General features: G+C 40.6%; 1 protein-coding gene and 1 long non-coding RNA gene across 8 annotated transcripts in view; one reads left to right on the top strand and one right to left on the bottom strand.

Annotated features, from left to right (window-relative positions):
* ABLIM1 (actin binding LIM protein 1) overlaps positions 1–26,197 on the bottom strand; it is a 698,379-nt gene that overhangs the window by 604,756 nt on the left and 67,426 nt on the right. The gene's annotated exons all lie outside the window — the stretch shown is intronic.
* Positions 8,963–25,867, top strand: LOC146866966 (uncharacterized). The gene is made up of 4 exons (XR_014966016.1): positions 8,963–9,342; positions 25,426–25,480; positions 25,580–25,623; positions 25,720–25,867. It is a non-coding gene; the product is annotated as an uncharacterized LOC146866966 (long non-coding RNA).

The following is a 26,197-nucleotide window of genomic DNA, read 5'->3' as shown; positions in this document are numbered from 1 at the left end:
ACATCCATGGTTGATACCCATAAAAGTTGAGAAAAAAGCTCCTTTATCGATATCTTCAGGGCGTCACCCAGACACTGCATGGTTGCTGTTTCCATGATGCATTAGGGATGGAAGGCTGTGTTGATGGAAGACAGGAGGAGGTGTAAGCAATGTGTAATGGTAGGTGGACTGGTGAGAGGGCAATCGGCCAATTGCTAGGCAAACTGCCTGGGTCCGAATGACATTTGCTCAGAAGAGGATGAATTTGACTTTATACTGTGAATGGAATGGTGTGCGCTCCTCAGAAGGTGTTAATGTCTAGGAAGAGATTCAGTGCTCTTTGGAGAGGTGTCTTATGATGTTGAATATGGTATATCATATCTTCGAATGGGACGGATGATAATGTAGAGGTCATCGGTAGTTATACTTCAAAAATCATTGTTAGGACATTTGCTTCTAAGAAGGTGGGATCTTTCTTGTGTCTAATGGTGAACCATTCAATATCACACCACACCACAACACCATACACAACAGAGCACACGATCCAACAGCACATGGTGGTCTTCCATATAATATGTACATGTTTTATACTTGAAATGCCTGCAGAGCGCTCACACCTTTGTAGGTATTCAAATACTGACAGACTGCAATATATACCGAGAATAGCTGGAAACAGCATTAAAGAAATATGTTGCAAAGGCACATTTCTGCTGTGCCCGGATTCCCAGGTCATTGTGTTTGCGTTTTAAATCCATTAATATATTGATCCAAATTTGAGTACCTAAGCTGACAACCACAGCTGACCTACCATAGAGAGTGGATTTCCAAAACCTTTGAATTGTGGCTTTTTAATCTGTTCAGTTCTTCGTTTCTATTAGCCATGTACCATTTTAACATTACTTTTTAGCGAAAGAAGCTGTTTAGGGCCTCGGATTTTTCTACATTGTGTGGGCTAGAAGGTGATAGTAGTGACTTGATACTATAGTATTTCTCTGTATAGGACTTTGATTTCGTATTTAACAAAATAATGTAGCAGTTGTGATTCATTTTTGCATTGTTTTCTGAATTTTTTAAAGATAATGAAGTCTGAGTCACCTTCAATTTTACACCACGGCTGTTTGTGTTTTGTAAAGAGCCCTTTACTGCCTCATAGTCAGACCTTTGAATCCGTAAGATAGATCAATATGTGAGTTTCGCACAAAGGAAGGTGCTGCCGGTTACCATGCCGCATTTTACGTCCGGATCACTCTGATCATTACACCCCCAAGTGTGTTGCCAGTTTTTCAAGGGACCCTACTTCTATTCTTGATATTTGTTTCTTTGAGGTTTCAATTATACCTTTAACCTTGAAGATTCTTTATTTATTGTACCTTACATTTGATTCAGAATTTATGCAATCTGCTTCATCTATGCCTCAGTGAAGGATTTATACATATTGTTTTTTAAAGATTCAGAAATTGGGGTCTCTTTCCATGTATAATCGGCAAAATATACATATTAGACTTTATTGGGAGTCTTTTGAGCCGCGTACGCCGTTGGGTCGCATTTTCCTGCAACTTTGATTGACTCATAGCCCTGAAGAAGTTCCTGTGGCAAAAGGAATGAAACGCGTTGCTGTTTGCTGTCTCTTAAATGATTTTAAGAATAAAAGAATAACTTTTGGAATATACTTGCTCATTTGGACTTATTTTCTGAGTGCACCTTCCTTTGTGCGAAATTCTTGGATTATTTAACATCTAACAACGACAGATGTTGGAAGTAGTTGCACCAAATTGTCAATATATGTATATTTAGGAACTTAAGTGCTTAACCTTGGTCCGTCGTTGTTGTTCTTTTTTTGTGCATTCTAATATGTGAGTTTGTACATCCCACACCTCTGACGGCGTGGCTTAGTTATTAATACCCGGTGCCCAATTGCGAAGGGAGAGTTCTTTTGCAAATTTCTGTTCACACACATTGTTCATAGATCCAGATAGAATGCAATACTGGCTCCACATCCAACATTTGCAGAATTTTGTAGCATGTAAGCTACTGCTGTTCATAGCAACTAGTGTAAGGGGGATGAGAACACTGTTTATGTTAATAGGGTAACCACATGTGTGTGTGCTTTAGAAGGCCAGAGTGCAGTAAATATCATGGGCATTTCTTAAATTTCAAATAGAGAACAGAAGAAGACCAATATGCAATATGGCAGCCTAACTCTCGAAGAAGAATAACCCTTGGACCTCAATATTGTCGAAGAGCGGTATCATGTCATCAGTTATTAGCCGGTCTGACCGCCAAAACAGAAGGCAGAAAGTTGAAACCCTGATTAGATGATGAGACAAGGGAAGTGGATAAATATTGTGGGCAGTGGGGAGGGGGGGGGGGTTACGTTATGTTCCGTTAAATGTATTTGCAAAGCACACTATCACCTGTGAGGGTATTCTGGAATTGGTGAGAGTATCCTAAAAAATGATAAGGAAGGTATCATCAGTCCAAGAGGATACAGGGAAATAATGAACAGAATTGGATCTTGGGCACACCTCAAGAGAGCCAGAGAAGTAGATTAAGCAATGAAACTGTGACGAAGTTGAGAATGCAGGGAGCAAGATCCCTCTAATATGGAATATAATTTTTAATTAAATGGAGATAGATTCAGGGGAGATATACTGTAGACAGCAGATCTTGACACCAGGGATTAAATTTAAAAAAAAGAGGAAAGATTTTTCTCCCTAAAAACTGAATGAATACTGAACATGATCAAAACTGTTGTGAAGCGCATAGGTCAAAGAAACCAGGAACCTGGCACTATGACATGAACACATGTCCCTTGAAGCAAGACCCTACAAAAGACAATGAAATCCGAAGTATTCAGATCACGACTTTGGTTGTTTTTTTATGACGAACAAGACACACAAACCAGAGTAAAGAACCTTCATCCTGACGGACCACTCCACAAAAGACCTGAGAGGACTGTAAACCAGCACACAGAGCCACAAGGAAAATGGGGTGATAAATCTTCCAGGCGATGAAATCCCCGAACATGCTCATCTATTTAGGGGGCACCATACCATGACACCTTCCAACATACGAGGGTACTTTACTAACTCTAGACCTATCTAGTCAATGAGAGATATCTAGAGCGAATGCTAGAGTCCCTACATCACACCCAACGATCTCCGCACAAATAACCCTACCTGGATTCGAGTGCCTAGCTTGAAAGATGCATGCGTAGACATCCGCTGGTCATCTGCAGAAAGAATCCAGGGTGTTTAACAGCTAATATCATGCAAAACACTTCTTCCTCACAGAAGCCTCAGTCTTTACGGTGTATAGACACCTCCCATTTCTCCTGTCTGTTGCGATACCTCCTCAAGCGGTCACGTAGATGCAGGAAGTAAGGTCACTCAGTGAATGTAAATATCACCAGGAAATACCTTCCTGCCACCCTCACTGGGTAGGACTGTCATTCCTGATAGATTTCCTGATAGATTTGGTCAGAGCTGAATGTTTGTCTTCTTCTATCTCACCCATGTTCAGTGCTCAACCTCCACTGTGAGCCTGGAGTATCACTCTCCTCTGACCTCCACAGAATCACTTAATAGTGATGATACACTAGTCACGGCTGTGTGTCGCTGACCTCGAAGGGGGCCACACGTAAGGATGCGTCTTCCTCTTGGTAACATTCATAGGAGGGATAGCATAGGGACAGTCAGGTAGCTACGACCATGTCCCACAAACAGGTATGGGTTCTAATGCCGGATAGGGGAAAATGTTCCCTAGAACCCACTAGCTATGGGAGGGAACGGAATTTAGCGCAGGACTGGGGTATGGAAATAGGGTAAAGCAAGGCCCAAGGAATTATCCAGCAACTGAAGAACCACATATACAGTAGGGTGGCCTAAATTATGTAGCAACAAAAGGCAAATGATATGGGGTATTGTGGTATATTCTGTGGTGGTATTATTTCACAATTTCATCACTATAACACGCATTCATACTGTTTGGACAAATGTTTCATATCATTAATAACAGTTTAAACCCCATATAGAGCATACGCCAAATAAAAGGTAATCAGTCAACATTTGCAAATGGTCTGCCACTGAGCTGTGCCTTTTCTTAGTAACTTTTGAAAATTGTGAGCAAGAAACATTTTGTTGAAATTTGCAATTTATGCAGCAGATGGTAGGTTGTGTGGTATGTTTACGAAACACATAATTATGTGAAAAATGCTGTTGCCGCAGAATCGCATAATTCTGTTCCTGTAACTGAAGCACTGTCACACCACTACCCAGGTGAACTCACAGAAGCGGACAGTGACTGAGTCCATGGTTAGGGTAAATGCATGCACCAGAACTCATACTCAGATAGTAATTGCTCTGCACCGCCCTCTGGTGGCTATTCTGGTCTCCCATGTGCCTTATTCCAAAGGGATAATATGACTTGACAGAATGATATGTGAGTCCTCACCTCCCACAGTCAGCCATCCTGTGACTTCTCAAGAGAAGAAATGAAAAACAGGTTAAAGCTTAACTTAAAATAAATATGACAGCGTGGGCGTTGCTGACGGTACATAAGTCTGCCCCTATTACCGAGGGAAAGGGGTGGGAATTGGAGGGAAATGTTTGCAAGTAGACGCCATGTTGACCTGCAATACCACACTATCTTGGAGACCCTCTTCAGGAGATAGAGAAATAGTACTGGTCTGGGTAAGGGCATTTGAAAGTCAGGAGTGGCACCCTGAATAGAAATCCATGGCATCTTTGAGGAATCATGGGGCATCACAACAAGCGTAATTTCTTCATTAAGCATTAGAGATTTAGACTGATTTATGAACAAAATATTTTAGTGACATCCCCGAACTGCCTTCCAATATTGTTCTTTTTTTGCGTTTTTTACTCTACAATGTATTCTCTTGGCCAGGATGGGTTTGGGTCAAGTGAGGCGCTTCAACCACATGAGGTGCGGATGTCATGTATGCCAATGTGGCGATGTGAAGTCACTCCCATTTCCAAGGGGCGGCAATTGCACCAGCCCTGGTCAGGGAGCTACGTGGAAAAAAATCACTGACTCAAAATTCCAAACGATGAGAAACACGTATGTTTGTTTCCTCGTACTTCTTTTCGGTGGTAATACACTCTAAGTTCAGGCTGTCTGACCCAAGTCAGTTGGCTTCATAAAATGCACTTCATTTCCTCTTCCATCTAGTCTCATTTAGAATTAACATTCCTCCAAGTACAAAATGGCAAGGATGCAGGTTGAAACATTTATCAAAGTAGACTACAAAGAAATAGTAATGCTTTTTTTGGTTGGCACACACTGCCTTCCTAATTGAATGCTGGCAAACAGCTGGTGATATAGCATCTGGGACTTAGGGTAGCTGTATGGCTTTTATTTAGTAAGTGAGGACACCATTGTCTAGTCTCAGGGTTTCATAGAACTAACTAGTGCATTATGGACGTTGTAGTCCATTTTCACTTCCACTATATTAATGGGATTAAAGTACCAGGCACCCCATGTGTAACCCAACAGAATTTGGAGGATATAGAAACGTTCTTGGAGTAAACAATTCAAAGAATTAGGGAAAACATAATTAGCAAGCCTGAAGATGTTCCATGCCTTGTAAAATCATCAGGCTGCTGCAGATAAGGATTACTGCTCGAGGACACTAGATGAACTGAATGCCACAAGATTAGTTACAATGATTAAATATTCTAATCTACTGGTCACATCAAGCACCAGCTACCTGCATGAAGGAGTTACAGCCCTCACGAGCACCCAATGTCACCAGAATACCTAATGCATCCCATAATAAGGAAAAGTGTCATCTTCGCCTCCAACCTACTACAGACTCACCTTCAATAGCTCAGACACTTGTATTACACTGGAAGATGCAATTACTAGACAACACTAGTAGCATGTGGTAAATGGTAATCTGCTACTAGATCAAAAGTCAGGCTTCAGTCAATGAAAGAAGACCCGTGCAGTTTTGTGGCCAAGGACAAATATGAAGCTTTGATACTCCTTGATCTCTCAAACTGAAATACTGATCAAAAGGATACAGGATGACTGGGGATTACTGGAGTAGCGTTAGAACGGATACCACATTTCCTTCAAGATAATAGCCAATTTATGTAATCATCTTAGACAAGTCCACAAAGTTCTACATGGTGTACTGGATATGACCTCACACTACTGCTGTTCAATGCATACAATGCATTTGTGCTGGTAACTGAGATTCCCAAAATCAGTTTCCAAAAGTATGCTAGTGATAAGCAGAAAAGCATTCACCAAGAGAAGGGATAAGTAGGCTAAGATCATATACCAGTCAGATATTGGATAGAAATTGACCGCAGTATGGAGGACACCCTGGGACAGAAGCTGGCCCTAGAGCCCTAACGCTGCCTACTATTTGGGAGCCAACGGATTTAGGTAACAAAGAGAAAATATGGGTGACACTGGGCCAGATGGTTGCCAAAAGAAATATTGCCAGGCTATGGGGCTCGCAGGAAGCACCAACACTGAGTGCATGGAAATTAGACATGGACTGGTGCATGTTCAGGGAAAAAACACTGTATGTGTCAAGGGGATGCCTTGAGAAAATTGATACAAATATGGGAAAAATTGAATGTATATTGAGGGAATATTTGTACTCCGCCTCTTCTAGCCTCCCCCCTCTCTCCCCTCTAAAATGAGAGCTTGTTGGACAATGTGTGGTAAAATTAATGTATTTGACAATAGTCAGATTTGTATAATACTTGGAAAATACTGACACATATCCCTTCTTTCGCCTATGCGAAGTGTGAAAATTATTTGAATATGTTTAATAAAAAGATTTATATATATAAAAACAAAAGATCATATACCAGTCTATGTAGAACAAGTATACCGTTTGATGAAGGAAACTGTCTTCTGTCTAAACTGTACTACGAGAGAGATAATTGAGTGGATGGGAGAAGGATAGACGAGCTCTTCTACCAATGGGAACCTATAGCGTGACATATGCAGCATCTAGGATTTAAAGACAAGCAACTGTTCATTATCTGTAAATCAGATCTCCTCGCTGGACCACAAATAAATGAGAAGGTCAAAGTTCACTATTTTCAGCTAATTAGCAGCTCGGTTATGGCAAGGCTGGATTTCTGCAATGTAGTTGATACTGACCCATGCAAAAACTCCTCCCACAGTACCAGACCAAGGTTCAAATGATGAAGAAGCAAATACACCAAACTAGCCGAAAAGAAATTCATTGGACACCAGTGATGGTCAAGAACAAATCTGAAACTGAGTGCACCATTGGCAAGATCTTTTGGAGGAGAGGTCGGGGCTACCTCCAAAACTGGAACTTTATTACAAACCATCTGCAACCCTCAGATCAATAAACTTCTGTCTGGTTTTCCAACAACATTTCATGCGACTGAGGCTTGGGAGCAGATCCCTAGGGCCTAATCTTCTGAAACATGGTCAAGCTAACAATGAGAGAAGAGCCAACCATCTCCCATTCCGGAAACTGTTGAAAACATAACCGTCTCGAGATGCTCTCAATCAATCACAGCCAGATTGAGAACCACTGACAGCTAGTTGTCCCCTGACCCATGAAATCAGACATGGGTGATATCCACTGGCGGGCCAAATCTAGGAGAAGCTGACATAGGAACTATTGTAGCTGTCATCCAACCAATGGCTTGAAGTTGTGTATTAACAGACCTATGAAGCCACACTAACAACACATTGCATGCTATATGAATGCCAGTAACATACAATAAAACCCAGAAAAGAAAGTTCTATTCCGACGTAGAAGGCAGACATCAACAAAGGCCAATCAGAGACTCCACCACTGATTTAGTCCAGACTTTAATGGCTAGTGACGCCCAATGCTGGACACCGCAGTACCTCATTCACACGAACCATCATCTCAAAATCTGGCATGATCTTCTACTTCAGATACAGAATCAATTACATTAAAGGAGACCTACAAGGAGCACCTTGCTACTCCCCCTTAGTACTTAAACACCTCGTCGGTGGTAGTGGGCACCACATAAAAGCCAATGTAATACAAAACAAAGACATGCACAGGCTGATTCCCATCGTGGACCAACTAACAATGTGCAACATGTCATATCTTTAACAAAGGCCTCGAAGTAGCCAGCATGCAACATGTAAGAGCTTACACGCCAACCCTGTAATAGATAAAAGGAAAACCTAGCTTTGCAGCCATGGGTCCCTTAAGATTAAATTCGGCGCTATGGTTACCATAGGCCAAATATGAAGTGCGGATACAGAGCTCCGAAAACCAGATGCAAATGTTTGTTGCAGTCGCAGTTTTCGTCAGCACACATATGAGATGTAAATATATAAAAAAGTAAATGTAAAATACGCCGTCCAGTAGCGTCTAAATTACATGTTCCCAACCCTGCCTTATCAAATCCTAGTTTCTATAATTCGATCTCAACAAGATCTTCCACGGTATGCAGTTCTATGCACTTCACCTGCTGCTCGAGGCACTACTGCTGCAATAAAATGTTTCCCTGTGCAGGGTTTGGCTGTTCTTTGGAGCCAGGTCCGCAAAATGGCGCCTCAGACGCTGGTAGTACGCTGCTTCTCTTTCCTGGCATTCATCTTTACTTCGAGACAGTTTTCCACAAAACCCTTGCCCGTGACCCCCCCTAAGGCCTCTGTTCACGAGAGAACAGGCTCACTTTGCCACTGCCGATAGCGACTATTTTAAACCCCATTTAGAGGCTTCGGACGACAGGACAGGGCAGTATTATCAGACCGATAAGAGCCTTCTGAGGCCTGGTCAACATTCCTGACTTTGACTCTGGCATTTCACACCTTGCGGGCCCTTATCGGACTGATAACAGCTCAATGCAGTATCCTCAAAGTGAGGGTGGCAACCCCGGGCTGAACCTCGAGGCGGTGCACGCATGCGCAGCGCGGCCACGATGTTTGCTCTGCGTGGGTCACACTGAAATGAGGCCATTGACGGGTTGTCATTTATCAGAAGGTTCAATTATAATCCTTGTTGGTTGCCCTAGCAACCCTTACCTAAGACTGAATTTTCAAATGAGTCACCGGCATACAAGTGAGCAGAAAAATGAGTGCTTTTGAGCACCGAGCCCACTCCGGCAGGAGCCGATGGCGGCATTCTATGGCACAGCAACTGATGCCAGAGGGAGCCCTGTAGAGGGCGTCAGGAGGTGCAACATTAGAAAGCAGAGCCACGTGCAACTATAATGGCTGCTTTAAATTTACTTCTGTGAGTCGAGGAATTTATTTATATATGTTATCAGTGGCGGCTCGTGCAGGTAAACGTAGTGAGGCGGTGGAGGTGACAAACAACGTAATAGGCAAAATAATCGGCGATGCGGCGAGCGCAAGGTAAGTGGTTTTTATTTATTTATTTATTTTTATTTTCACTATTACGTCGTTTGTCACTTCCGCCTCCCTTGCCCCGACCCAATCCTGCCCCACCGTCCCCCCGCGCTTACCTGCACAGGCCGCGACTCATATTAGATATATAGTTCTTGTTATACTGTTTTACTCACTGTAATTTCATCAGGGTGTAAATCGGGCTGGGCGTAAATCGCGTAAATTCATGTAGCATAATCATACTGAACTACAAAGGAAATCAAGTGAGATTATGCGGAATTACGCAAGAGTAATTCTGCGTTTAGTGCTATTTCTTAGTGCAAAAATGACTCCTCACATCCAAAATGGATGTGAGGGTACATTTAGTGCTAAGAAATAGTACTGAATACAACAGAACGCAAGTTGCGTGCGCAATAAGCCACTCACACTCCCTAAATGTGCTCTTAGAGTAGAATTTTCCCCCAATTTACTCCCAACATCTAGTGCTATTTTCTTAATGCCAAGTGCCCTCTCGCATCCAAAATGGACAGAAGGATGCATTTTGCGCTAAGAAACCGCTAAATGCAGCAGAACACAAATAGCGAGCGCCTAAATGTGTTCTTGCGATAAGATTTTTCCACCCAAATTAAGCAGGGAGGGGTAATTGCATAATTATTGGTAATTCCACATCAAAGAGTAATGCTAAATTACTGCGATTACTCCACTGTAATTGAAATTCAACACAAGCCATGCTATGTAATGTCCCATTCAGTAATGCCTCCTTGGCAATAGTCCATGTGATGCGACTTCCGGTGATATCTTCAGGGAGCTAATGGCAGAGCATTGCTTTCCATCCACTACCTCAATGATTTAGTGAAAATATTCCAGTTTTGGAGACATGATGTTCCACCCTGAAGGCTCCAGAGGGTGCTAAAAACCTCTACACATGGCCTTTTTATGTGTGGATTGGCGGTTCAGCCATCTCCAGACCTTATGTCATTAACATTATAAGGACTTTTAGAGTATTCTGAGAGAGTGGTTTAGGCTCCACCCACAAAAAGTTTTTCCTGAGTACTGAATTTTACTGTGGTGGAATTAAGTGCTTTCACTGAAAATAGTGCTCATATTTCACTTTTTGTAAATGTGTCAAAGTTTATAGTCAATACAGCAGGACTGAGTAAGTTATGTGACAAGCCAGTGATCATGGCTATAGGCCTGATCTGTCTATTAGGAAATGTTGCTATAAAGGCAGTAGACCTGACAAAAGCATATGTTAACAGCAATCTATTTAAGGGTGAATTATTACCACTCTGTATGACAGCCTGCAGAGAAGGATTTTGTTACATAGAATCTCACTAATTACCATAGTAACAGTTTTGGTGTTTGTTACCCCATGTGACAAACTGGATGTAGAAGAATTGATCTGTGGGAATTTTTGTTGGGCCCTCCGAGGAGAGACAGCGTTTTGCCTAGCCAACTGTAATTTTGTCTACCTTCATACTTTTATCAGTGTTTAATTTGCACTGGTGTTTGCTGGAGCTTGGCACAAGCACTTTTCATAACACCAGCACATATTTATGATAGTCCACCATACGGTGGCGCTGTCGGTCTATTTTTTAGAAAGCACTTGACCAAAGTGTTTAACACTTGAAATTACAATTAAAAAAGAGAATAATAACAGGGTACACAGGCTGTTCTTACATCTTTAGGTCACCTAGTATTGTCCAAATTGTCCCATTTGTAGGGCTGTAATGGTAAGCACATGTTGCTGGTACTGGTATTTGGCAAACCTAGCAGGGACCACTGATGGTAAAAGCTGGAGTAGCCTCCTGAGAAATCTCTTGGGCACTGGCACTTATTATTTTACAAAATAAGCACTGACTTTTATAACTGTGTGCCTGATGGTTGCCTTGTGGGAAAGAATACGCTCAAAACTTATTTGGTTATGGTGACAAGCTATAAGGCTGATTGCTGCACTGGGAAAGTTGCGTCCCGTGGGATACGTCTGATGTGCTTATTTTGAATAGATATGACGAAGGAAGTAGGCCTCACTTATTTTTTGTGAAAAACGTGTTAATCTCAATAAGCCCTTAAGGATGGATTATAACGCTTTGTTCAAAGCTGTAGAAAGGTATTTTGTTACATGTAATATCACAGATCACCGCAGTAAGCAAGGATTTTGGTGCTGGCCACCCACACTGACAAACCATGAGGGTTTTCACTGTGATGATTCTTGTTAGGTCCTATTGAGAGGAGTTGTATATTGTTTTTCCACATATTTTTAATTTTATTACTGCATGCACTCTGGTTTCCAGTTTTTATGCACTTGAATAGGCCTGTGCTGGTTATGGTGTCAAGCCAATGGTAAAAGCTGTAAGCCTTATCAGTTCACTGGGACAAATTATGCCAGATTCCATAGGTTTGATTGGTTTATTATGAAAAGTTATGACAAAGCCAGTAGGCTTGGCTTACTTATTATTAGGTCTATGCAAATTTAGAATTATGCTGGAGTCATTGGAGTAATTTCAGTAATGTTGTGTTACTATTGTGATGCAAAATTACCAAAAATTTGCGATTAGACCTATTTCCGTAATTTTTTTCAATTTCGAGCAAACAAAATGCCTACCCAAAAGCACCGGAACAGAGCACAAGGGGGTCCTGGCTGCTGCTGCTCCTGTTCTGTTGCATTTAGCACCATTTACCAAGTACAAAATATATCGACGGGTCCATTTTGGACTCAATGGTGCATTTTGTGCTAAGAAAATAGGCCTACATGTTGTGTTTCTCTCCTTCGCATAAATCTGCACAATCTCATGTAATTTTGATGTAATATTGCGTAATTATTCAACAGCAAATTATGAAAGGTACACCCTCCCTACATATTATATAAAGCCTGTGTTACAGGTAATAGTTTTTTTTAAGGGTGGATTGTTATTACAGAGACAGTTTGTTTCATGAAATCTCACATATTACCATAGTAGGCAGGGGTTTGGGACCTACCAAAGCAAAACATGGGGATAGAAGATGTCCACTGCGATAATCATTATTTGGATATTTTAGGAGTGATAGTATGTTGCTTTGTCAATTGTGATTTTGTTTACATCGGTAAACGCATGACTGTATGCCTGATGGTTGCCTTGCAGGATAACTTATACTTAATGCAGTCAGTTGGAGTTGGTTACGGTAACGAGCCAAAAATAACAGCTATGCACCGAAAAGTAATGCCAGATGCCAGATCTCTAGTCTGGGAATTATGAGTGATTATGACAAAAGCAGAAGGCCTGTCTTATTAATTATGGAAAGCATTCATTAAAGCTAACAGTCCTCTTACAGTGGCTTGTTGTGACACTGTTACAAGCTGTAGACAGGTATTTTGTTTCATGCAATCGTTCAAATTACCATTGTATACAGGTGTTTGGTATTGGCAGCCACTATGATAAACCTTGGGAGAAGAAGAATTATTGGGATAATTCTTGCTATGCCCTATTGAAAGGGGCTGTATATTGTTTTAGCAACTGTAATTTTGAACATATTTTAATTTTATAATCATAAGCATGATGGTTGCTGGTTGATGTGCACGTCAATAGGCCTTTGTTGGCTTTAGTGTCAAGCCAGTGATAAAGGCTATTGGCCTCATCTGTTCACCGGGAAAAGTTAAGTCAGTTTCCTTAGTTGTGATCTGTTTATAATGGAATAATATGACAAAGCATGTAGGTCTTACTTATTTATTGTGAAAATCAAGTGATACAGGCAACTGGACTTTATGGGTGTTGATTTGTTATTACTCCGACTTAAAGCCTACAGATAGGTATTTTGTTACAATGAATATCACAGATTACCGTAGTAGGCAAGGGTTTTGGTTGCCGCCTCTGACAAATCATGGGTATAGAAGATTTGCTCGGTGAGAATTCTTGCTAGGCCCACTTAAGCGAGATAGTATTTTCCTTTGCTAACTGTCATTTTGTATTCTTCTGTAATGTTATGACTGCTTACCTGATGGTTGACTTGTGGGAAAGCCTACGCTCAGTACACTATGCCTATGTGGTTTATGGTGACAAGCCAACAATAACAGCTATTGCCTGATTGGTGCTTTGAAAAGTTATGCTAGATGCCATCTCTTGATTATGAAAAGTTACAAAAAAAGAGAATATGCCTGATTTATATAATATGTAACACATATGTTAAAGCCAATAGGCAGGTATGGGTCTTTTGCACTGAGTTAAAGTCCACAGTCGGGTATTTTGTTACATGAAATCTCACAGATATCCTTTGTAGAGAAGGATTTTTTGTCACATACCCTCTTTGAGAAACACTAAGTGTAGAAGATTTGAACTGTAATAATTCTTCATAGAATCTTATCAGAAGGCCTGGCAGGCTTAGCTGTCTATCAGGATCTTGTATTAAAGAAAAATCATTCATTAATAATCCATACATATAAATGTATATCCATCTATATACATAGAGGGCCTATGGGTCAGGCTTCTTCTGCCATCGGTCTGCCTGAGTGCCTTTTACACTCTGCTTCCATCCACGGCAATGTACTGCATGGGGTAATGGTTCAGTGCACATCACTCATTGGCCTTCTTTCCTGTGTATGATGGCATTTTCTGATCACACATCCTCCTGATTGGCCAGTCCTTAAGTTTTCAGTTTTCTCTTTTTTTATAGTTTCCCAGTCATTTCTTTGCTTCTCCTCTTTTTATGTTTTTTCTTAAGGGGATATTGTAGCTCCCCAGGCAGTGTTAAAACAGCTGCTTGCTGCTCATTTCATCTGCCCTGCGCCGCATCCTATGTGGCCACTCCCTCTAATCTAGGTGACAATTATGGAAGACTGCTGTCCATAGTGTATCCTAGTTTTACCATCCCAAGCTGACCAACTCATTGCTTCTAAACATGGAAGCCATAATGGAAATTTAAAACAACAATAGACTGTACAATATCACTGCAAGATGGAAACTGGCTCTTATGTTTAGTTTGGTCTTTGTAGGCATATGCACGCCGTGTTGGATGGCAGCATGTTTTAATTTTTCACTTGCATTCTTTTAATTGATTTTGCATATATTGTTGAGTTTGTGTGTATTTTATTGTGGCTGTGTCACAAGGTGAATGAAAGAATGCGTCAGCGGGTGCATGAATGGATGCATGAGTGCAAAGATGAGTGACAGAGTGCATGTTTGGTGTATTATTGCATGCCTAAAGCCATCAATTTCATAAAAGGCACTTTCAGTCATAAGCCACTGCTATTGGTATTACGATGCTTGTTATGTATGTGTAGGTACTATGTATATATTTATTTTGTTACACAAAGCTATGTCTACTAGTGAAGTGACGGGACACTAATCAGAGGGTGTTTCATTTTCCTTTTCTAGGCTTCAGCATGTCTTAGCACCCCGTTTTTGGGGGGAAGACAAATGGGGTTGGGACAGGAACAAACGTTTTCCTTTCCTAAACGTCTTCTCTTTCACAGAGGCGGCATACAATCTGGGGAGGCACTGCACTGGTCATTTTAAGTCGCATCTGCAAGTACCACGAGGTGCCACCGTGGTTCACTTTGCCTCACTTGGCTTCATTTCTGCAATGGTTTGAGCCTTGCGTGCTATTTCTGTGCAAACGCGCGTATAGATTGGACTGTCCCAATAGGAGGGTGAACTCACTCCTCGAAATCTCAATTTCTCACAAAGCACAAAGTATGAATGAAGCGAGCCATGGCAAGTGAACTATAAGCAGGCATGCTCCCAGACTTACAGTCACATGAAAGCCACAGGAGCAACCCATAGACCCATTTGGACAAGCTTAAACAGAATTAACAGGAACAGTGTCCAAACTGGTTTTATTTACAACACATATATACAAAAATCGTTCAGGTATCAAAACTCTATCTGTGAAACCTGTTTGGACACTGTTTCTGTTTACCCAGAATTTTAGTGCTCTATCACGCGTCAGATACGTATTTACTGCAGCGGGTGGGTGTGCTGCTGTGGTCTGTGGTGGCCCACCAGTCCCATTGCAACCACAGCCTACCAACATAGATGCCAACATACATTGCATCATCACCCCAAGCATCTTTCTCTTCAGAGTATAAATCCACTGACAGTCTTCTCCCACACATGCGGTTGTTAATGTCACTGGTAAAAAATGACTTGCAGGTCTGCTTCCAACTTAGCCACATGTCAAGCTGTACACATGCACCAGCTGCGTCTGTCATTTCTCACGTGTGCATCACACAGAGCACAGGGGTGCGGATCACCCATTAGCAGATACTTTTCTCGGCCATTTGCCTTTTGTTAAATTGATGGAAGGGGGTCTGTAGTTGACGCCTGGGCTGGAACCGTCATGTTAGTATTAAAAAGTACAATGGAGATTTCGTGGTGCTTGTGGTTTTAGAGCTTAACCGGTGCTTTAAATGGGCAGGATCTGTCCGGTACTGAGTTCCGGCACTTCTTTATTTTAAAGGGAGAGTACCTGCACTTCTACATTTAATAGGAGACTACCGACATTTCTCAGGAGCTACCAGGTACTCTAAATAATAAGTACCTTGCTCTTCTACATTTCCATTTAAAGCAATGTGCTTACATTGTTCACAAGTGTAATTCTCATGACGGCCCTGTTCACAGGAAAATGTATCAATTAGAACCCGCAGTCTCACATATTGAGTAAAGAGGTATCGTGATTTGAAATGTTACAGCTAACACGTTTTGCCCCAATTAGAAACACCTAAGGGATTTCCTAAGGCAGTATAAAACAGAATAGCGTAATTTTAGCATTGTTTTATATCTGATTAAATCACAAAATTAATCACAGTACCAAGGAGTAGCGGTTTAGATCAGGATGTCATATTATATGTGGCATAAAACAGATTAAACGTAATTTTGTATTATAATGCCTTAAGAAAGGTTTCGGTCGTTTCGTTCCGGGGTGCAATATGTCTCCTGTATTTTTTTTAATCACAATACCTCTTTTCTCAATATGTGAGTCTGGGGTTCATATGGATTAATGCATTTTCTTCTGATCAGTGCAACATAGGCTTCATGCTAATTAATCTTTAAGGATAGTTCTAAAAGCTTGTGATAAAGAGTAGTGCATAGAAGGTAAGTTGCCTGGCTTCTCATCTGCTGTTTGATGTTACCCCTTTGCACAGTTGAGGGCTGGAATCCCCTAAAATAGTTTGAGCTTCGACTCACATCAAACCCTGGTGCCACAGGCTCACCAGTGACATCTCACCACTCTTGTTCATTCATCTAGCCAGGAATATAGACAGCCGGCTTTACAACACATCTCAAATTCTTGTAACAGTGTAGGGACAAGATGAGATAAAGGAGTATCCAATAAAATGCACATCCTTTGTTTTAGAGTTGCCTTCCTCCACTATCCTCCTCTGGGAATTCTTAATTTTGTGCACTGTGAAAAGATTAAGTTTGGTGTCGGAAGCTGCTCTGTACCATATTTTGAAGGCGGGACTTCCTGTAGCATCAGAGAATTACTCTAAGATAAGTTGTGCATCATCCTACCTAGAAAACCACGACCTGCTCTGGAAATGTAAAATATTTATACCACAAAATAGTCGGGGTAGCAGCAGAAAGGGGCTGGAGTAAGGAAGGATGGAGTTCTAAGGGTCATGACGGTGCGGAGTCAGTGAACGTGAACCTGTGGTGCACCAGTACATATATTACTTTTAACGGATGTATGACGTTACAACGCACACTTTTACAACGCATGCACTTACAACGCATTTTTTACAACGCATAATCCATTACAACGCATGACATTACAACGCATGACACTACAACGCATTTTTAAAAACTACCTTTACAACGCATTTCCATTACAACGCATACTACCTTTACAACGCATACCATTACAACGCATAATATTAAATTGCATTTAAGGTAAGTATTAGATAGTATAGGGGTAAAAGTTACTTTTCTAACTCCAGGGGGTGCAACAGTAGGGTAAGTGTTGGATAGTATAGGGGTAAAAATTACTATTCTAACTCCAGGGGGTGCAACAGTAGGGTAAGTGTTGGATAGTATAGGGGTAAAAATTACTATTCTAACTCCAGGGGGTGCAACAGTAGGGTAAGTGTTGGATAGTATAGGGGTAAAAATTACTATTCTAACTCCAGGGGGTGCAACAGTAGGGTAAGTGTTGGATAGTATAGGGGTAAAAATTACTATTATAACTCCAGGGGGTGCAACAGTAGGGTAAGTGTTGGATAGTATAGGGGTAAAAATTACTATTCTAACTCCAGGGGGTGCAACAGTAGGGTAAGTGTTGGATAGAATGGGGGTAAAAATTACTATTCTAACTCCAGGGGGTGCAACAGTAGGGTAAGTGTTGGATAGTATAGGGGTAAAAATTACTATTCTAACTCCAGGGGGTGCAACAGTAGGGTAAGTGTTGGATAGTGTAGTGTAATATTATGCGTTGTAATGGTATGCGTTGTAATGGTAGTATGCGTTGTAATGGAATGCGTTGTAAAGGTAGTTTTTAAAAATGCGTTGTAGTGTCATGCGTTGTAATGTCATGCGTTGTAATGGATTATGCGTTGTAAAAAATGCGTTGTAAAGGTAGTGCGTTGTAAAAGTTGCGTTGTAAAGGTTGTTCCCCACTTTTAACAAGCATTTGCCACGCAATAGGTCTCGCATTTGCGAGAGTTTAAGGCATTGTCATGTAAAATGCTAATAGCTCAAACTCTCGCAAATGTGAGACCTTACTCCAAACACACTGAAAGGGAGGAGGTGGTGGAGGGAAATGCTGCGGTGGTGATGGCCCATGTGTTAAAGGGCGGTGCTCACTGTGTAAGTGGCACAAGAAAGTGAATATGATGCCGCGTCTAAAGAAAGGGGTACAGCCGCCATTAAAATAAAAGCGCAGCATAGGGTGCTTTCACACAAAAAAAAGCATTTGTTTGTGAACTTCACCAACAAATTTTCTTTTTTTTGGTAAAAGTACCCCATGCCATGCTTTCACCTTAATGGCAGCCGCACCCCTTTCTGTAAAAGCAGCTCGCTGTATTGAGCTTGACAATAAGCTCAATTTGGCAAGCAGAATCTACAGAAAGGGGCACGGCCACCATTAAAGCGAAAGGGTGCGCTGTAAAACAAAAAATATTAAATAGATGAGCCTGAATAAAGAAAGGCCCAAGGAAGTAAAAGGCGCACGGCAGCTATTGCAAAGACGTGCCACGTTGCAAAAAAAAATACATTTGCTGCCATTGATAATATAAATGTAAAAGCCGGCGCCATACTGAAACCAAAAGCGCGGCGCCCGGAGGCAAAGCGGGCACCCTTGCAGGAAAGCATGCCATGCCTGCAATAGGAGAAAATCATTAAAGAAAATAGTGCTCACAGACTGTAAATAACACATACCTTGTAACAACACAAGTAAAACGGCCAGTCCTCATGGGAAGTTACAAATGTAGAAAAGGTGGTACTAAGGAGGGACTACTAAGCCTATTCATGAATCAAAAGCAACCATTTAGAAAGGATAGTAACAGGAACCTATTGAAAAGACTGGCGGAGAGAGGGCGGAGTTTTAAGTCCATACCTGAATACAGCATGCCCATGCTCGATCTAAAAATGGGGTATGCTGTTGTCCAATCCTTTCTTTGGGTGTAAAACATGTTTTTAGCTCCTGCTCTTCGTACCTTAGCCATTCAAACTTGCTCTGATGGCCACCTACTAAGCAACTTCCCCATGTTGATGAAAGCCATAATGAACAACCTGGAACATCTGCCCGTCTCAAGCTAAGCGGTTTACAAGTGATGCATTAATTAACGATCAAATATTCAAGTAAAAAATACTGTGTTAATCTGGCATAGTATATATTTATATATTTATATAAAGATAGATTGATAGATAGATGTATATTATATATATATATTTGACCTATAGATGGCAGTACAATCTATGATTGAGGAACAGGAGGAGGTATATATGATCCTTATACTCTATTCGATACATGCACCATTAGCAAAATTGGACATACGAAATATATATGATCTAATTGTGTCCATCAGTAGTGGTTATGTTGCGTTGCCCAAGTACTGCTTGAAACAATATGTGATCTTAACATAGCGCATTGTGCACAATGGGTATGACATGCCTTCCATGAGCGTTATTTGCACAAGGGTTGTCGGGATTGATCCCATAATAACTACGGTACCATGAATCGTGGATTTAAATTGAGTATGGGCTCATGATACAGGCCCAATTCAGCAGTCTATGCAATTTAATTACAATGATTAATACATATGCACTGTTTGCACAACTGTCATTTTTTGCACATATTCATTATGTATCCTAGGTACAATCATTGAAAAGTGAATAGTATACGCTCTGTTTACACATTTGCTGATTTTGCACATATTTATTAACAATATGACAGTGTTTGGATAAATACTGAATTGGGCAAAACGTTACTTTAAAATCAAATGATGGTCGGTTGTTTACAAGTATAGAATGCAATTCATTGCCATAAGTATGTCTGCCATGTCTACTACAGGATCTGTCACATGATTGATTTTGAATTAAGCACTGTCACTTTAAAAACTGTGGATTGCCAATGTCACATTGTCATGTGATCAAGGCTCGGAGGAGCCGACACGTTATGGCGGCAGTTTACAACTAATAAAGAGAAATTGCACCTACTTGCTGGTCCGTGTCCGCGTTTGCTGTCGAAACGGTGGGGAAAGAACTGCCACCACCCAGCTGTGGATTTGGAATATATATATACATATACATATATATATATATATATATATATATATATATTACCTACTGGCGGTCGCCAGTAGGTAGTTATAGTTAGGACCACGTTTCCATAGGAAAACCTCAACATTCTATTTTGAATAACTTTGGCACCGGTCGACGAATCCTCGCGAATTTCTCAAAATAGGTGGGGCGCTACGCTCCGCTCCTACCCTGAAAGTCTCGGGGGGATCCGTCAAGCGGGGGCTGAGATAAAAGGGGGGTCCCAAAACGCGTTTTTCCCATGCATTTTTCCATAGGACCTTTAGAACGAGCTACAGCCCGAACGGCTGAACAGAATTACTCAAAATTTGGCAGAGAGGTAGTCCCTAGGTCAAGGAAGTGCCTTTTGTAGGTTTGGTGTAAATCTGTTCAGTAGATTCTGAGAAAATAGCCTTTAAATCAATATATATATCTGAGCCCGCTTACGGTACGCTTACCGTACGCTTACGGTAAGCGTACGGTGGCGTGCGCGAGCGCGATTCTGATTGGCTCTTAGATCTTAGTAAACATTCGAATCGGCCGAAACCAGGAAGCGGCGGCCGCCATTTTGTGTATTTCACTCTGAAAAAAAAGAGTGAAAACAAGGAAAGGGGGCAATGAGGAGAGTTACAGACCCCCTAACATTTGTAAGGGGGTCAAAGAAGGACAGAAAAGTACAAAGAAAACATTTATTGATTTTAAAAAAAATCACGGGGTACGCGTACGGTAAGCTTACGGTAAGCGTACGGTAGGAAAAAAAAAAAAAAAATGAAAATCAGATTTAAGTGTTTAGATATTAGGGGGCTCTAAAAAGAGCCGTTGTGTTTATGAAATGATTTTTTAGTGGTACCTACAAGTAAGTACCGATGCAGAGTCTAAGGTTCAAGAGGAAGACTCTGTTCCCTTCATCATTGAAGTGCACACCATCTCCTCTATAAATGTCTTGCATGTCATAACGCAAGTTGTTGTGGTAAATGGCACCCATACCATAGTCACGGAGGAAAGCAGAAACAGATTTGTTGACGTGCTTTCTTGCTTTGTCATCGCACCGCGTGCCCACCGTGCGTGCACGGCACTAACTGCGTAAAGTGGGCGTGCGGTGCGCGAAGCGCACCGCGTGCTCACTGTGCGCGCACGGTGCGCGAAGCGCACCGTGCGCGCACGGAACGAACTGCGTTAAGTGGGCGCGCACGCCACGAATGGCGTAAAGTAACTTAGCATTTAAAAAACCGTACAAATTCACTGAAAAAACCATAGGTTTCACACACGTTATAGTTAGGAATTAGCATTTAAAAAACCTTGCAAATTCACTGAAAAAACCATAGGTTTCACACACGTTATAGTTAGGAATTAGCATTTAAAAAACCTTGCAAATTCACTGAAAAAACCATAGGTTTCACACATGTTATAGTTAGCGGAAATTTTACTGATAAAAAACCAATGAAATTCCCCCGTTATAGTTAGTGCAGGCAACTATAACTCACGCGACCGCAATCTTCTGCTGATGACATATGTGTCTTTATGAAAAAAAAATATTTGTAATATATGTATAGCTAAAAATGTATGGAAGAAGACATGGGCAAATAAGTGTCTAAATACAGTATTAGCATCAGCAGAGGATTGCGGTCGCGTGAGTTATAGTTGCCTGCACTAACTATAACGGGGGAATTTCATTGGTTTTTTATCAGTAAAATTTCCGCTAACTATAACATGTGTGAAACCTATGGTTTTTTCAGTGAATTATATATATATATATATATATATATATATATATATATATATATATATATATATATATTATCTACTGGCGGTCGCCAGTAGATAGTTATAGTTAGGACCATGTTTCCATAGGAAATCTGAAAATTCTATTTTGAATAACTTTGGCGCCGGTTGATGAATCCTCGTGAAATTGTCAAAACTAATGGGGCGCTCCATTCAGCTCCTACCCTGAAAGTCTCGGGGTGATTCGTCAAGCGGGGGCCGAGAAAAAAGGGGGGTACCAAAACGCGTTTTCCCCATGCATTTTTCCATAGGACCTTCAGACGCAGCTACAGCCCGAACGGCTGAACAGAATTACTTGAAATTTGGCAGAGAGGTAGCCATAAGGTCAAGGAAGTGCCTTTTGCAGGTCTGGTGTAAATCTGTTCAGTATTTCCTGAGAAAATAGCATGTAAAAGCATATCAATATCTATACGCGCGCAGGGTGCGCGCACCGTGCGCGCACCGTGCGAGCACCCTAACGTGCGCGAGCGTAATTCTGATTGGTGGTTACATGTTAGTCAACGTTCGAATCGGTCGAAATCAGGAAGTGTCGGCCGCCATTTTGTTTGTTTTCAGTGCGAGAGTGAAAAAGGAAGGTGGCGAACGTGAAAAAGGGGCAGGGTAGAGAGTTCCTGACCCCCCTAGCCTTTGTCAGGGGGTCCCTGAAGGACCCCGAAGGCAGAATTATTATTTATTTTTTTTAATTGCGGGGGCGCGCGCACCGTGCGCGCACGGTGAAAACCCCCCCCAAAAAAAAATTTTTTTTTTTTATAAATCGCGGTGGTTCGCGCACCGTGCGCGCACGGTGAAAACAAAAAAATAAAAAAAATAATACATAAATAAATTAGCATTTAAAAAAACGTACAAATTCACTGAAAAAACCATAGGTTTCACACACGTTATAGTTAGGAATTAGCATTTAAAAAACCTTGCAAATTCACTTAAAAAACCATAGGTTTCACACATGTTATAGTTAGGTGGATATTTCACTCGTAAAAAACCAATGAAATTCCCCCGTTATAGTTAGTTCAGATAACTATAACTCGCGCGACCGCCACTCTATCACAAGGATGATGTCATCAGTGATGTCATGAGTGATGCCACTGACCATGTCATGAGTGATGTAATATGTGACATCATGAGCAGTGGATTGCGGGCGCGCGAGTTATAGTTATCTGAACTAACTATAACGGGGGAATTTCATTAGTTTTTTTACGAGTGAAATATCCACCTAACTATAACATGTGTGAAACCTATGGTTTTTTAAGTGAATTTGCAAGGTTTTTTAAATGCTAATTCCTAACTATAACGTGTGTGAAACCTATGGTTTTTTCAGTGAATATGTATATATATATATATATATATATATACAATGCTGTTTATTTATATTGATTTGTTTATAACTATCAATAACATTTATTAATTCATTTGTTCATTACTTTTTACAAACTATGTCCCGAATACATGCATTGACAAAGAGGAGAATTGCGGTAGCAAAGCTGTTTTACCTTACTATATTGATTACAATAATTACTTTACTTTATCATATTACATTTTAACATAGCTTAGTTGACTGAAGGTCCTTGAATTAAGAGGCACGCTATGTAGTCCTTAACACTGGTAATGTGGAGTGACACATATGTGCCCACAGAGGAGCATAGGCAAGTGTGGTAGTGGGCACCATAAACCCACAAAGGCCCACCTCCATAGAATAGTTTTAGATTTTAAAGCAAAAGCAAACATGTTTTTTAACTGTTGTCTTTTGCCCTCTAGTCCATAAATACTCAAACAAGGTAGACCGTTTGAGTGGTTTCCGTATCTTGTACTTCACGTTTTATTCCACAACTGTACGCATGTCTATAAACAGTGAAGGGATTTTGTGTCCCTGCTGCAGAGATCCATTTATACCCTGGAGGTTGTAGGGCATAATAGTCCTAGAAGAATGAATACCTTCTAAGGCTCTCCTTGCAAAGATCCGTCTGTAAACCTCGGCTCACTGGTTTGAATCATCATGAAGAAGATCAGAGGGTCTATGTGCCTACATTACGGAGTTTATTGCAACCCGCAGGTCATGTTTTCATAATTTAGGAAGACAGTTCAACAGGCTTATGAGTGTGTTGCAGAAATCTGTGTCTAATGTACAGGTCGCCGCTTCAGTTAGGATAAACTAGCTCAGTGGATGATCCAGCATGCACACATGTGCAACTTACCTGCAAGGCATACGTGTCAATCCTTGCCCATTCTAACCCAATCTTTGGTTCCTCTCAACTTGATAAAATATTGAAGCAGGTTGTAACAAACATCTATTTTGAAGTGACATAACTACGTCTGAGTGTATTTTGTGCTACGAATGGTCATTATAAGTATAGTTACACACATGTATGCCTTCATACCTATCGGGGGCTTTGCTATTCATCATTAGTACAGCTTGTGCTGTAGCACCAAGGCTGGGTGACCTGAGGGAGCCACTGCACACTAATCATTGGTTGTCTTTTGCTACCCAATAGAGAGACAGAGGCCCAAGCTTGAGCTGCCTCGCCAGCCGTCATTCAAACAAAAAAGAAAATCACAAATACATGCATATATACATGCATGAAGGGCTTTGAGTCAGCCCCATTACCCACTGGTCTATGTAACTGCCATTCACACTTTGCTACTGTCCATTACAGCATAGTGCATGGGGTAATGAGTCAGTCATTGGTTTGCTTGTACTCTGAGTGGTGACATTTTACCTCACTCCACCTAAAACGGAGTGCAATTCAGTGCCAGAACTGGTGGGCCAATACCTTGCCAAATCAACACTTTTTGCTCTTTCCATTCTTTATCATTTTCCTTTTAATTAATTTATTTTAACTTTTTTTGTAATCATTCTTATGTGTTTAAATGATGCCTATATTTTGCAGGAATTAAAAGCCAGTAGTATTTTTTCTTTGCTACACCAGTAATCATATTTTCCTGTGAATTATATTCAAATTACAAAGGATTTCTGTTCTATACCTGGCCAATGTACACCTGCCTGCTAGGACGCACCTATACTATTCTATTACATTAGATGCAATGTTGTTTTCATTTTTTCTTTTTATTGCAAGCATACTGCTGCCATGTTTAAGCTGTGATGTCTTTCATATTTTGTGGCATATGATTTTAATAGCAAGCACTGGCAATGCTTATAGGTTGTATTGCAAGCACTAAGCTAGTGGGTTTGTTAATTCGTGTTTGTAAATCATTCTTTTAAAAAAGTAAAAGAAAAACAAATTTAAATACTGGAGGAAAAGCAAACACTTATCTTGAGGTATCTCAAACCTAAACATTTATTTCAATATTATTAATCTTTTTAAATGGCAAGGCCTATTTTTTAAATTTCACGTAGGAAACAGAACAGCACATAATATCTATTGCATGTGATAAAGCTTAGAAATAACATGGAGGTCTAGATGTGGGCACTTATAAGATAATAACAGCTGTTTGAGAAAGTTTCAGAATTTAAATCAAATGCTTGCCATACACACTTTCCACATCTTTACGCGTATTGAAGGTAACCATTGTTTGGAACTCTAAAAAGTCACTCCTTTGCTCATCTAGTCTGCAGGCCATTTTTACATGCTCGTTTTCTTTCTTGCAGAACTCGTGCTTCGTTCCATTTAAGAAGTGTGTGAAAACTCACATTCTTGTACACTGTAAGTTGCTGTGCTTTCACTGAGATGAGGTTCAAGACGATTTTTAACTTAAGACAAACGTTCTGATTTGATTTCCTTTCGTTTTTTGTTTATTTTTAGATTTGTGGTGAAAAGAGTAGTGGATTGATTTATTAGTCTAAGAGGTAAGCTGGTTGGATACTAGTGTTTGGCACTTGATAAATTAGGTTAAATCAAGTTTTTGTGTCTGGGTAGTAAGATCTTTTGTTTCTTTGTTACAGCTACTGTGGTCCTGAAGAGAACCCCTTAAGAAGTGGGTTCGAAACGCATCGACCTTGTGTTTCGGTGTGCCAAACAAACTGCTGCCTATTGTGTTTGCTTTCGTGCACTGCAAAATTGCTGTTTAATTTCAAAATATTGTCTGTCTAGGGGAGGAGTGCACTTGAAAGACAATTTTGGAACTTTTTGTTGTTTGGTTTTAACTACCTGGCATTTAAAAAGAATAGTAAATAAATGTAGGTAGCCAGGTTGTGTGTATTTTTGGCTGTAGTTATGTGTGGGTTATAAATGGGTGTGAATGGGGATTGAGAATTGTCTGAAGTAGAGAATGTGGGAAATGAGGGTTGTTCATGTCTAGTGTAAAGAAGGTATTGTATTGTTCTTGTGTTTTATAAAATGATAAACATTTTGAAAAGATTTACTATAAAATATAAAGTCTAATAAGATTGTCTGGAATAAATTTGAAAGAATTCAAATGAA

This window comes from Triturus cristatus, chromosome 1_2, assembly GCF_964204655.1.
Source record: "Triturus cristatus chromosome 1_2, aTriCri1.1, whole genome shotgun sequence".
Classification (NCBI taxonomy): domain Eukaryota; kingdom Metazoa; phylum Chordata; class Amphibia; order Caudata; family Salamandridae; genus Triturus; species Triturus cristatus.
This window is presented reverse-complemented; position numbering and strand designations above follow the sequence as displayed.